Source organism: Rattus norvegicus, chromosome 11, assembly GCF_036323735.1.
Source record: "Rattus norvegicus strain BN/NHsdMcwi chromosome 11, GRCr8, whole genome shotgun sequence".
Classification (NCBI taxonomy): domain Eukaryota; kingdom Metazoa; phylum Chordata; class Mammalia; order Rodentia; family Muridae; genus Rattus; species Rattus norvegicus.
In genome coordinates, this window is record NC_086029.1 from 45,312,080 (window position 1) to 45,324,602 (window position 12,523).

The window sequence follows — 12,523 nt, forward strand, 5'->3', positions numbered from 1 at the left end:
ATTCTGGCTTCAGATACACAGACAGTGATATTCTGTCCCTGACAGAAGAGGTAGCCGGACACAGCAGTGTTCACTAGGTGCTGATTTGGCTAAGCCACTAGTTGTGACATGCAACCTGCGGTCATCCACGTGACTCTGAGAAGGAGCAGAACTGACACTCTTGCTCACAGCCTTCAAAGTCAAGTGCCTCACCCTTGGCTGTGTCCACTGGGCTGCAGCCATGATGCCTCAGCAATGCTGTAAGTTATTGCTACCAGAGGAAGTTTCTGAACTCTATCCCAGAAGCTGCGGCAGACCAAATAGCTTGTTTTAAGCTGCTATGTTTTTTTAGTTTATTACAAATAAAAAACGTCTAAAACACATCTGTTGCCTTCTTTGAGAACATAGCTTGTTATTTTGTTCCTGTGTAGAAGATTATACGTTTTGGGGCCTAGAGAAATGGCCCAGTAGTTAGGGGGGAAGTCTGCTCCTGCAGGAGACCTGGGTTCAGATCCCAGCATCCGTGTCAGGTGACTCACGAATGCTTGTAACTTTTTTTTTTCTTTTTTCTTTTTTTTTTCCCGGAGCTGGGGACCAAACCCAGGGCCTTGCGCTCGCTAGGCAAGCGTTTTACCGCTGAGCTAAATCCCCAACCCCTGCTTGTAACTTTTTAACTGTCAAGAATCCAATGCCTCTGGTCTCTGTGGGCCCCTGCAGTCACACACACACACACACACACACACACACACACACACACACACACATTTATCTCCTTTGTAGTTACTATTCTAGATGACACCATTCATCTCAGCTATTCAAATTCAACATCAATTAGTCATTTTTCTCTTCGCTGGTCACCATAAATAAGCTTGGACATTTTACCGTCACTAACTTTTCCCCTGCCTTTAAAGCAGTTTTATCATATGGTTTTGTTTTCTTTCTGTTTGGTAAGCCTCACAAGTCACTTAATCTGGCCCTCATAGCACCTACTGCTCCCACTGCGTTTCCGTGCTCCTGCTGCCTTTCCATGTTCCCGAACTGTTTCCACGTGAATCATTCCCCTCATCATCAAAGATTATTTTTATAGATGTTCTTTCTCAGAGATCTTTTGGTGACAAATTCGGTGATTCACCTGAAGCCACTTTTCTTGTCTCCTGAGTAAAGAGGCTGAGTCTCAGTCATTTCCGTCCTAACACTTCTCTGCCACCATCCAGTTTCTTTCCCTGTTTAGAAATTGTGTCAATGTTCTGGCCGCTCCTTGGAGACAAAATATTGTTGTTTTCCTCTCTCTGGCTGATTTTAAGAGTTTTTTCCCTTTGGATTTTCATTTTATTTCATTTTTACTGTAATGTATGTACGTGCAGCTTCCTTCGCGTTGACCCTGCTTGGTGCTATTAATGATTGGTGAAGCTACATCTTGACTGTCTGCTATTAATTGTCCTAAGCTGCTAGCTCTTAGAACATCTTAGGGGCCGGAGAGATGACTCAGAGGTTAAGAACACTGACTGCTCTTCTAGAGGTCCTGAGTTCAATTCCCAGCAACCGCATGGTGGCTCACAACAATCTGTGATGAGATCTGATGCCCTCTTCTGGTGTGTCTGAAGACAGCTACAGTGTACTTATATATAATAAATAAATAAATAAATAAATAAATAAATAAATAAATCTTTTTAAAAATAAGAGCATCTTTCTAGCTCCCTTTTCCTTCTCCTGGAGTGATTCCGTTAATGTACCCCATCCCCACTTTTTACACATCTTATATTCAGTTTCTATATGTTATGTGCCATTTAAAAATATATTTTTGTCTATCTTTTTTTTCCTGACTTGTCCTCTGGTTCATGGATTTCTTTTCTATATTTCATTTCTGTCTCTCTGTGTGCGAGTATGTGCCTTGTGTGTGGGTGTCTGTGACGGCAGAAGGAGTCAGACCGCCCAAAAGCTGGAGTTAGAGGTGGTTGTGAGTTGGTCAGCCTGGGAGCTGCTTTCTCTTAGCCACCGAGACGTTCTCTGACTCGTTCTGATTCTTCCAGGTGCTCTCGTTTCCATTCGGATCTACTTACTAAGTTCTTAATTTCAGCTTACACATTTTCAGTTGTAAAACATTGGCTCTCGCAGGTCAATTCAGGACTCTGTCAAGTCTCGAAATAGATAACTACTTTCTTAGACTTTTTAATCATATATACATTTCAGGATGCACTTTGGTTAACTCCTGTAATAGCTTCTGATTTTTGGTTGGTTTTTACATTTTTAAATGTCTTCTTTGGGAATTTTATATGTGCAAGTAATGTGTTTTGACCAAATCCATCAGTCATTTGTTCCTGCCCAGTTTCTCCCTGTCCCCCCTCTCAATGTCCGGTCTGGTTCCCCCTTCCCCCACCCGCAATGCCCCATCTGGTTCCTCCCTACCCCCAAACCCCAATGTCCCATCTGGTTCCCCCCTACACCACCCCCAATGCCCCATCTGGTTCCTCCCTACCCCCAGTCCACCATCACACATTCATTTGTTTTCTAAGCCCATTGAGTCCAGGCAGTATTGTGTGTGCACAGGACTCACAGTGTGTGGGTCCTTTTACTTATGCATGGCTGTGTGCACCCTGAAGAACACCAACTTTTTGCTCTCACTGCCATCAATTGTTAATAGCTCCTCCATGGGGTTAGGACTTCTCAGAGCCCTTCCCCATCATCCATGCTGAGGTTCTTGCCAGCTTGATTGGCAGGTCTTGTGCATGCAGTCCCATCCACTATAGACTCATGTGTATAACAATAACAGTATCTTTCACCTGTGACTTGTCTCTGTTTTCTGTTATCTGTTTATGTCCTCTGGTTTGCCCAGTACGTTGTATTGAACTATAAGCATTACACACCAAACTTTGTCGTGCTTATTTGGTGTACTGTATCTTTTTTTTCTGAAAGCAGTTTAGAATCATTTAGAACAATTCATGCAGTACTGGGCTGGTTGGAGTCCAGGCTCCTGTGTGTGGAGCTGTACTCTCTAGTCTCCCTCCTTGAGTATCCCAACTGAAATGTATGCTTCTCGTCTTAGTCAGGGTTCCTATTCCTGCACAAACATCATGACCAAGAAGCAAGTCAGGGAGGAAAGGGTTTATTCAGCTTACACCTCCACATTGCTGTCCATCACCAAAGGAAGTCAGGACAGGAACTCAAGCAGGTCAGGAAGCAGGAGCTGATGCAGAGGCCATGGAGGGATGTTACTTACTGGCTTGCTTCCCCTGGCTTGTTCAGCTTGCTTTCTTATAGAACCCAAGACCACCAGCCCAGAGATGGCACCATCCACAATGGACTGGGTCCTCCCACCTTGATCACTAACTGAGAAAATGCCTTACAGCTGGGTCTCATGAAGGCATTTCCTCAAGGGAGGCTGCTTTCTCTGTGATAACTCCAGCTTGTGTCAAGTTGACACACAGAACCAGCCAGTATACTTCTTTAACCAGTAATTTCTTTCTGTAAAAATTTTTTTTATTAATTCCATGTTTTGTCCCTTCATCCTTTAAGACTAACAGAAGTTTATAAACTGCTTGCCGTCATTGAGAAACAGGAAACTGACCTAAGGAGGAGGTAAAATCACATCTCTGTGTCAGGATCAACCTGTTTATCCCACACCGCATCCCCTTTCTTCCCATGAGGTTGGGTCCTCAAACTTCTTCATGTTGGTTTGATATCTCCAAGCATCATCCTGCATGTGGCCATGCATACACACACACACACACACACACACACACACACACACACAGACATACACACAGACACACACACATACACACACATACACACAGAGACACAAACACATACATACACACACATACACACACATACACACACAGAGACATACACATACAGAGACACACACACACAGAGACACACACATACACACACAGAGACACACACATACACACACAGAGACACACACATACACACATACACACACATACATACACATACATACATACACATTCATACATATGCACACATACATACACACACACACATGCACACACTTTCTGAAGGTTTATGAAACTGTTCCCAGTAGATGTGTTGCTCTCCATCATGAGAGCCTCTCAACTCTGGAGGAAGAAAACCTATATGGTTTTCATAGACCAAATGTATAGCTAGCTAATTTCAGAGTCGGCTGCCTGGCTTGTGTCTCAGAACCAGGCCTTTGAAAACTGGCACCAGTTCCAGCCAAGAGCCCTGATTTCTCTCTTCTCTGCACTGCCATCTTGGATCCGTGTAAGGAGACCTCAAGCTAGCCAAGGGCTCATGTTTGAATCCAGTAGTAAAGTTTCGAAATAGAATTTTATTATTCGTTCATTCACGTATTGCTTGTTTGTGGCAGGCTCTCACTATGAAGCCCAGGCTGGCCTTGAACTCAGGATCCTTCTGCTTCTGCCTCCCCAGTGTTGGGATTGTAGTTATGTAATGTCACCACGCTTGGCCAACATGGTGAATTAAAAGCTGTTGTCCTAAAGCAAAACCTAGCAATCCAAATGTGTGGGCTGAGGCCATTACACAGTGAAGCAGGGCATGTTGGACCCCAGGCTATGCATACCTTTGAAGCCATTACATATACTTCTAGTCCAGGCAGCTCCTACAGGAAAAACCAAGTTCTGTGGGATCTTGCTCGTGTCCTGACTCTAAAACTTCCTGTCATCCATGTGATCAAATGATTTTGAGTGGGAACGGTGACTCCTTACAAACCACTCATAGTCTGGCTCAGACCTGTCCTTTTAAAATCCGGTTGCATTGAAGAGAGGCCCCCAGTCTTTTAATATGTTGGAGACCGAGCTGAGTATTCTTCATTAAAGGCACTTATTTTCCCAACCGAATCCCAGGGTTCAGTGCTGACACAGAGATGAAGAGACTAATAGATCTGCTGAGGGAACCACCCGCTAAGTGGTAAATACAGTGTGTTTTAAACTAGTGACAAACCCAAGGGCTGAACTGACTCTTTGATCTTTAAAAGGCTCATAAACAGGGCAGTGCACTTCAGCCTGTATTTATGTATTCAAGTATTGGGAGGAAATCCAAGCAGAGTCTTGGGCTGCAGGAGTTGGCAGTTTAGACAAGAAGAAGGGCAATTGCACGTCCTTTTTACACACGAGCCAGGCTTTCTTTTCTTCCTGTGAACCAATGAGCTAGCAGCTTGGAAGGTTTCTTTTTATGGACACTTGAACCAGTCATTGTACAGATGCAAGATATTTGCGAAGAGAAAGACAGACAGTTGAAATCAAAAGACAGCGTGCTTTTGTTTCCGAGTTACATCTGTGGTCGGAGTCATTCCTGTCTGCTCTGATGGAGGGCTCTGACTACTCCATGCCTCGCTGCCACCCACATACACATATTCCCCCGCCCCCTGCCACTTTTGCACTGAGATCATGAACCACATGTGGACAGCTAATTTATGAACAGCTTGCTTATCTCACGGAGCAACCAGAGCAGGAGCACCATGAGGGCTTTGGGGGTAACTGCTGTTAAAAGGTAGCTTAAAAAGTTAATATCGAAGTCACTGGTGTCTGGGAATAATTTCATGCTGGTGTGTTATCTCCTTCTAATTCAAAATGATCAAGAAGAAATACACTGTGCTTGTGTGTAAGAGTCCCAGACACTAAAACAGAAACCTCAGTGGTGATGCTGATAGCAGCCATACTGCCTTTGACCTGATTGCCATGGTGACAGGTTTGCATTGGTCATGTGATTGATTGGCTTCTGAGATTCCAAAGGAATTGTGGACGGCATTGAGCTCAATTGGTCAAAAGTACAGTTTGATCTGTTATCACTTCACTTAAACCACGTTCTGTGAATTATGATAAAACGAATATTCATCATCTAAACTAATAGAAAATATATCCCAGAATCCCCAGTAAGTCCTTGTCCCATAAAATATAACTAAACATATTAGTCAATTTTTTGTCAGTATCACAAAGTACCAGAGACTAGGTACTTTATGGAAAAAAGAAAGAAAGCTAAAAGCTGAAAATCTAAGATGGGCGTTCTCATCAGCTGGTCTCTGCTGAGGGGGCCTTGCCAGGCAACTGAGGACAGCATCCTGAGGAAAGCATGTGAGCAGAAGTCACAGGCTGAGACGAGAAGCCTGGAAGAGCCCAGGGAAGGGTCAGGCTTGCTCTTTTATCAACTTTCTCATGAGAGCTCATGAAGGTCCCATGAGAGGCACACTATTTCCAAAGGCAGCACTCCCAGTGACCGACTTACTCACCTTCCTCTGAAGAACACAGTCCCGTTGCTCCCCACATCCTGGGGAAGGTGCTTCAGACATCGAGGCTACTCTGCACTCTCGTCACACTGTAATTAATCACCGAGTAAGCTTAATCAGGACCTCAGTTTTACGTCGACGCCTGTATGTATATACCCACAGATACATTTTCTAGTTGTTTTTAGTTCTGGGCTTCATATAGATGAAATTATACTCTAGGTATTCTGGTTGTTACACACAGTGGCCACCCATTTTGATCTACATATACTATCTACCATGAGAATCCAACAATGTATTTATTCAGTCTTCAGGTGCAGACCCCTGAGTTTGCAGCTGTTAAAGCACTTGAGCCTATTCTGGTGCTACTATGAGATACTATGAGACTTCTTTCCCTAGTGGAGGGAATGCTTGGACTTTGGACAAAAATGTGTTCATCCTTTTAGGAGTGGTGATACATTGTGTCCCAAGGGGGTTATATAAATTTACATCCCCAGCTCTGGTGCCAGAGCTCACTCCTGGTTCTTTCCATGTTTTGTAGTGTGTTTCTTTTCAATTTCATCCAAACCTTTATTATTTGTGGCAGATGGATACATAAACCTTCAAATTTAATGACTGGTTTCTGTCGCTGTTTGCAAGCGAGGATTCCCAGAGATGTATTGACTAGTTAAAGAGAAAGATAACAAGAGACAAATGAGAATTGGACATTGGAAAGGGTGGGGGGGGAGTAGGGCTAGTTCTGTGAGGTTACAAACCTCAGGAGGGGAGGGGCTGGGCAGGCATCAGGGTTCCCCATGGGTGATTTTAGAGATAGCCTAGTGCCTCCCCACAACCACGCTGCCTTCTGTTGTACGCCATAGTACTAGAACATCTGGCAAAACTTGTAGGAAGCTGGAAGGCATAAAATCCAAGAGGGACCACTTCTTCCACTGGTCAAATTTTCATGGACATGACTTGTGGACATGACTCATGTGTGGGCCGGTTAGGGTTAGGGCTCTCTCTAGTGATGGGGAGCCTCATATATATGAGAGATGTTTAGTTAGCTGAAGCAAGACATTGGCCATTCAGAGACTGACTGGAGGGGAGCGCTGCAGACACTGTGCAGGGCTCTGTCTAACACAAAGACATCTTCGTTCCTTGGGATGTGGTGTTCTTGACCTCACTATCACCTCTGCAGTTTAGGGAGGAGGATCAGGAGAGGGATAAAAGATAAAGAATCTCAGAGCATACACTGCAGCACACACACATTTAGGAGAATTCCTGGAAGCTGCCACACCCTGCTATTTAGATAACATTGGCCAGAAGCTTGTCCTTGGGAGCAATAAGCCAGAGGGAGGTTGGGAGGTTTGGTCTTCCAAGCAGTCGTGCGCCCACGGGGAAGCGGCTTCCCGAAGTAAACAGATACATATGACTGGCAGCTGTACCTTCTCTGAAGTTTGTTAACAAAAGAGAGGTGCACATGCTTTTGCAACACAAATCCTATCGGTCTGCAGGCTGTAACACGAAAGCCGTTCTCTTCTCTCTGACAATCAAGGCACTAGTCTTAGAGAAACCCTTCCCTCATTCTTGCCAGCTAGGATAGGGAGGAGCTGAAGCCAACCGTCGGGCCACCGCTGAGGGGCAGCTTTCCCAGGGAATAAGGCCAAAGGGAGAGAACGTTTCCCACCAGTTAATATGTAAAGTAAGAGTTCAGCCTTGATGTGGCTCTGCAAAGATTCAGCTGGAGGTCTCTGGAGGACTTCTGAGCAGATGGAATGCTGCTTTCTCACGAGACCCACAGGCACTGTCCCCTACCAGAGAGAGGGTCTTAGCAAGTTCTGTCAGCTACTGTCATTCCACCCAGACGGAGTCTCCATCATTGGGTCTGGAGGAACGAGCAAAGATTGTCTAGTTCAGTCTCCCCCTTTCCCTGGACCACTAGCCTGGGGCTGCAAACCCCAGATTCCGTCTTAAGTGCCGGCCACTTCATCCCTGGGTTGCTCACGCTAAAGGTTTCCCCCTGAACCCATCAGCAGATCATCTCTATTTCCAAGTGAGTTCAAAGTCATCTGCTGCTTACTGCAGTAGTTCTCATCGGGGTGAGAAAGCTGTGAACTAGTAATGGAGTCTTCCCTTTCCTCCAGAGCAACAAGTGGGTCATCTTCACCAAGATGCCTTGTGGACTCCCTCCCCAGGGGGTCAGCTCCCGACCTTTCTCGCTATAAAGAGTCAAAATCCCATAGGGAAATTCCTCGGGATGGCTTCACAATGCCTGGGACAAGTGTCCTGTTTCAGGTCCACCTCCAGGCTGGCTCCTGTGTTGTGACCTTGACACTTGGCTGTTGCTTTTGCCTGGAGAAGCCCATTCCCTCACATCCTAAGGAGTGCTTCCCTGGATCCCATCCCCCCCATCCCATCCCATCCTTGAGTGTCCCGTTTTCCTTCCTTTTCCAATCACGGACAAGCTCACTGTGGGTGGAATCCTAAGAAGACACACTCAAGTTGGAAACTTCAGGTCCCTCCGAGCATGACCTCATTTGGAGATAAAATCTTTGCAGATGAATGGAATCCGGACGAAGTCACGCTTACAACGTGCCTGGTCCAATGACTGGTGCCTGTGTAAGAGTGAAGACATGGGGACACAGAGACACACGAGGACCATGTGTCACGGAAGGAGGTGGGGACGGAGCAAGGTCTCAGAGCAAGTGCCTGTCCTTTGTGCTATTACAAAAAAACACTTGTAATTTATAAACAACAGAAAGTTGTTTTCTTGTAGTTCTAGAGAGCAGGAGGAAGGCTAGGGTCATGGAACCGGCTGTCCTGGTGCCTGATGAGATCCCCTAGAGGGGCTCTGCCTCTGCTTCCTAGACAGCACCTTGTTGCTGCGTCCCCTGGATGTAGATTCACATCCCCTAGACTCAGACCTTCGGCCTACAGCAGCAAGGAACACAGCTGTGGAAAGCAAGAAACAAAAACCAAGGTTCAGAGTGCGTTCTCCCCAGAGTCTGCAGGAAGATCAGCTTGACCGGTACCTTGAGTTAGGCTTCTCATTTTGATGACTAACTTTCTGCCATTTGAAGCCACCTGGAGATACATATCTTATCTTGCATGGGATGCACCTTTCCAGGCAGCTGACAGACCAGAGCCTCCATAGGGTCTCTTGCTGAGTTCTTCACTCCAGAGATGTGGTTCCCGTCCCTGGGACTAGGACTTAGGGAGGGCGAGTACTACTCTCCTACAGTATCCAGGACTTTGCACTGTTGGCGTACCCCTTCACAGATACAGAACATCGGAGAGGCGCCGGGAGTACATCGGTGACTGCTCACAGTGCGAGAGCGTTTCTAACACGGCAGGCAAAGTACGAAGAACCCCGTGTGCTTCCCCGCAGCCTCAAAAGCAAACAAGAGTTTTCCCACTTCCCACCTTCACAGCTTTGCGAGAGGCACAGAGACATTTTGTAATTCACCCAAAGGACCTGAGGGAGCCGAGGTAGATCCACAGTTTGACAGGGTTCAGTCTCTCTTGCTTTCGGATGGCCACTTTGGGCAACTCGGAAGGAATCTGTGGGGCATGGCCAAGCGAATCTGTACGAAGTAAGAAATTCAGGCAGAGTGTTGAAGACCGTTCCCTTTTCTCTTTCCAACCATCTTAGGATTCTTGTTTCCCTTTAACAGTTTTATCCTGCGAATGGCATTTAGCTTCTGCTCGCACTCCCGGGATCCTCTGACTGACAGGGAGAGGTCCTGGGTGACAAACACAAGTCATACAGGTTAAGAGCCTCTGATTCAGTGGGTGGATACCCTGAACCCTGGAATTGGGAGTGTTGACATCACACTCCTTCTCGTGGGACTCTCTGTTGGGAAATGAAACAGGTGACAAACAGAATGCTTACATGCCTGCTTCAACCAAATGGCACGTACTGTGCTCCTTCTGCACAGAGAGTCAGAGGAGGTGACGCTCACAGGACTCAGATGTGACTGAAGTCTCTGGGACCTTGCTGTGGCCTTCGTTAGCGGGTGAAGGACAACTCTGTCACTGCCTTCATCTCCTCCCGCTGTTCTGCTTGTCTGTGTGCCTCTAGCTCCCTATTTCTGTCCCCACCCTTTTCTTCCAACGGGATTGGATTAGACAGCCACCCTCACACGTCCGAATTGCACCTTTACCGCATGATGGGCAACCTCATGTCTCAGTTACGTCACGGGCTAAAGTGCCGGGATTTAGGCCGTCAACATGACACAGTTCAGCCCACCATAGTGAGTTGGCCACTTTCTCTCCAAACAAGCCCCAGCAGGAACACTTTTGTGTATTTGTGGCTGATCGTGATCCCTTGGACCGTGGCTGAGCTGAGACAGCAGCCTGAAGCCAGAATGCAATGTGAGGCCCTGGTATGGACTAGAGCAAAGCCGGGGGCTTTGACAGGAATTTAAATCTGGAATTTGTAATTTTAACCTAGCACATTCAATGGCTCAGATGACCTTGGTGGTCCTAGTCTGGGGGAATCTCAGCAGCTGACCTAAGGGTGTGTGTGTACATGGTGAACATGTGTGTGTGTGTGTGTGTGTGTGTGTGTGTGTGTGTATGTGTGTGCTGCACACAGTTCTGAGAATTGCCTCTTTATTACTCTTTATTCAATTCTCCACCAACCCCCAATCCCCAGGTTCTTGTTTAATATATATGTGTGTGTGTGTGTGTGTGTGTGTGTGTGTGTCTATGTATATATATACATATATATTTGATACAGTATATGCTGATTATGGTGTCTCCTCCCCCAACTCCTCCCACATTCCTCCCTCCTCCTTTTGACAGGGTCTCACTTTGCAGCCCTGGCTGGTCTGGAACTCACTATGTAGTCTAGGCTGGCCTCAGACTTACAGAGATCCACCTGCTTCTGCCTCCCAGGTGCTGGGGCGCTGATACAATTATTCTGACCTTGACTGGTTCCAATATTTTCTCATTTCTGCTTGTCCCCATGACTGCACATGCAAAGACCTTCACGCCACCTCCCCGGACCTCTGGCTCCTAGGAGACAGTGCTTCTTTATTAACTCATGCTCAAGCCCCATCCAGATCACAGCACTCTCTGGCCAGCGTAACGAGTCCTATCTGTCCGCTGAAAGCAAATGGCACTTATTAAAATCTTTCCCAATGTCCTCAGGTTGAGTTTTACAAGTACTTAAAAATGTTTTTCATGCCTAATTACTGCCCCACCCGCCACCCTTTGACAGTTCGTTTACCTGTCTGTGAAACTGTCGGCAGTCTAATTTGTGGGTCTTATGCAGAATAGAAAGGCAGGGCCTCTTATTAAAAAGTTATTAATAATTTCAAGATGGCAACAGAAGAATAAACAGCCAAATGAGGGACTCTCCTAAAAGCACAGTCGTCACAGATGGCCTGTCTGTCTGTTTGTCTGTCTTGTACTAGGAGATGAGCCTCCTCACTGCCTAGATACCTGTCACTCAACAGATGTTGACTGAAGAAAAGAATTGATGGGAGAGCAAGTCTGGTGAAGGTCGGCCATTTTGTGAGAGAGGCCTTGCGGTTTAACAGAGCCCTCTTCCTCAGCCGCCAAGGTGAGACCGCGGCAGTATGAGTTATTAGTAATAGCAAATAATCACACTTGTGTGCATGTAAGACTTTTCATCTTCAAACCCCTTTCAAAACATTAATTAATCCTTACAAAAGCACCAATGAAATCGAAACCAAAAGGAGAATGTGAGGCATGTGGAGTTTAATTACCAATATTAAAATCTGGCACACAGCTCACACTCCTCCTACCAGGACAGCCGACACATTCCATGGCCTTCTCACTCCAGGAAACATGTGCGAGGGCCTGGGGTGCCCTGGAGGGGCGCAGCTCCTTATGTCTAGTGCATCAGGGAAGGAGGAAGGCTGTCCTCTGAGGAACACTGCTGTGTGCAGGGGGACCAAGCATCTGAAGGGGGGCTGTGTTTACTCACTTCAGAGCAGCCCTAAGATCTGGGATCTCCAGTCCAGCTAAGGGCGGTCCTGAGTATAGGACGGATTCATTTTGAACAAAGATGTGACCAGTTCTTGAAAGTCATAAGGTCAAACTCAGCCACCTATTCTGGACCAAAACTTGAATAAGACTCACAAGATTGGAACTGTATTTGGATGCCAGGAGAGGGCTTTGTCTACTGCTGAAGCAAAGCTTAGACAAAGACGGCTGGCAGGACAGACAGACAGTGGAGATCTGTTCCCAGTGCTCCTGAGAGCAGGGAGAGAACATGTCTGTCCCCTCTGGAGCAGAGAGAGGTCTTCACCCAAGGGGCTTGTGGCCACTCTGTCCCCTCTGAGCAAGGGAGCCTGCGGGTTCAGGCTT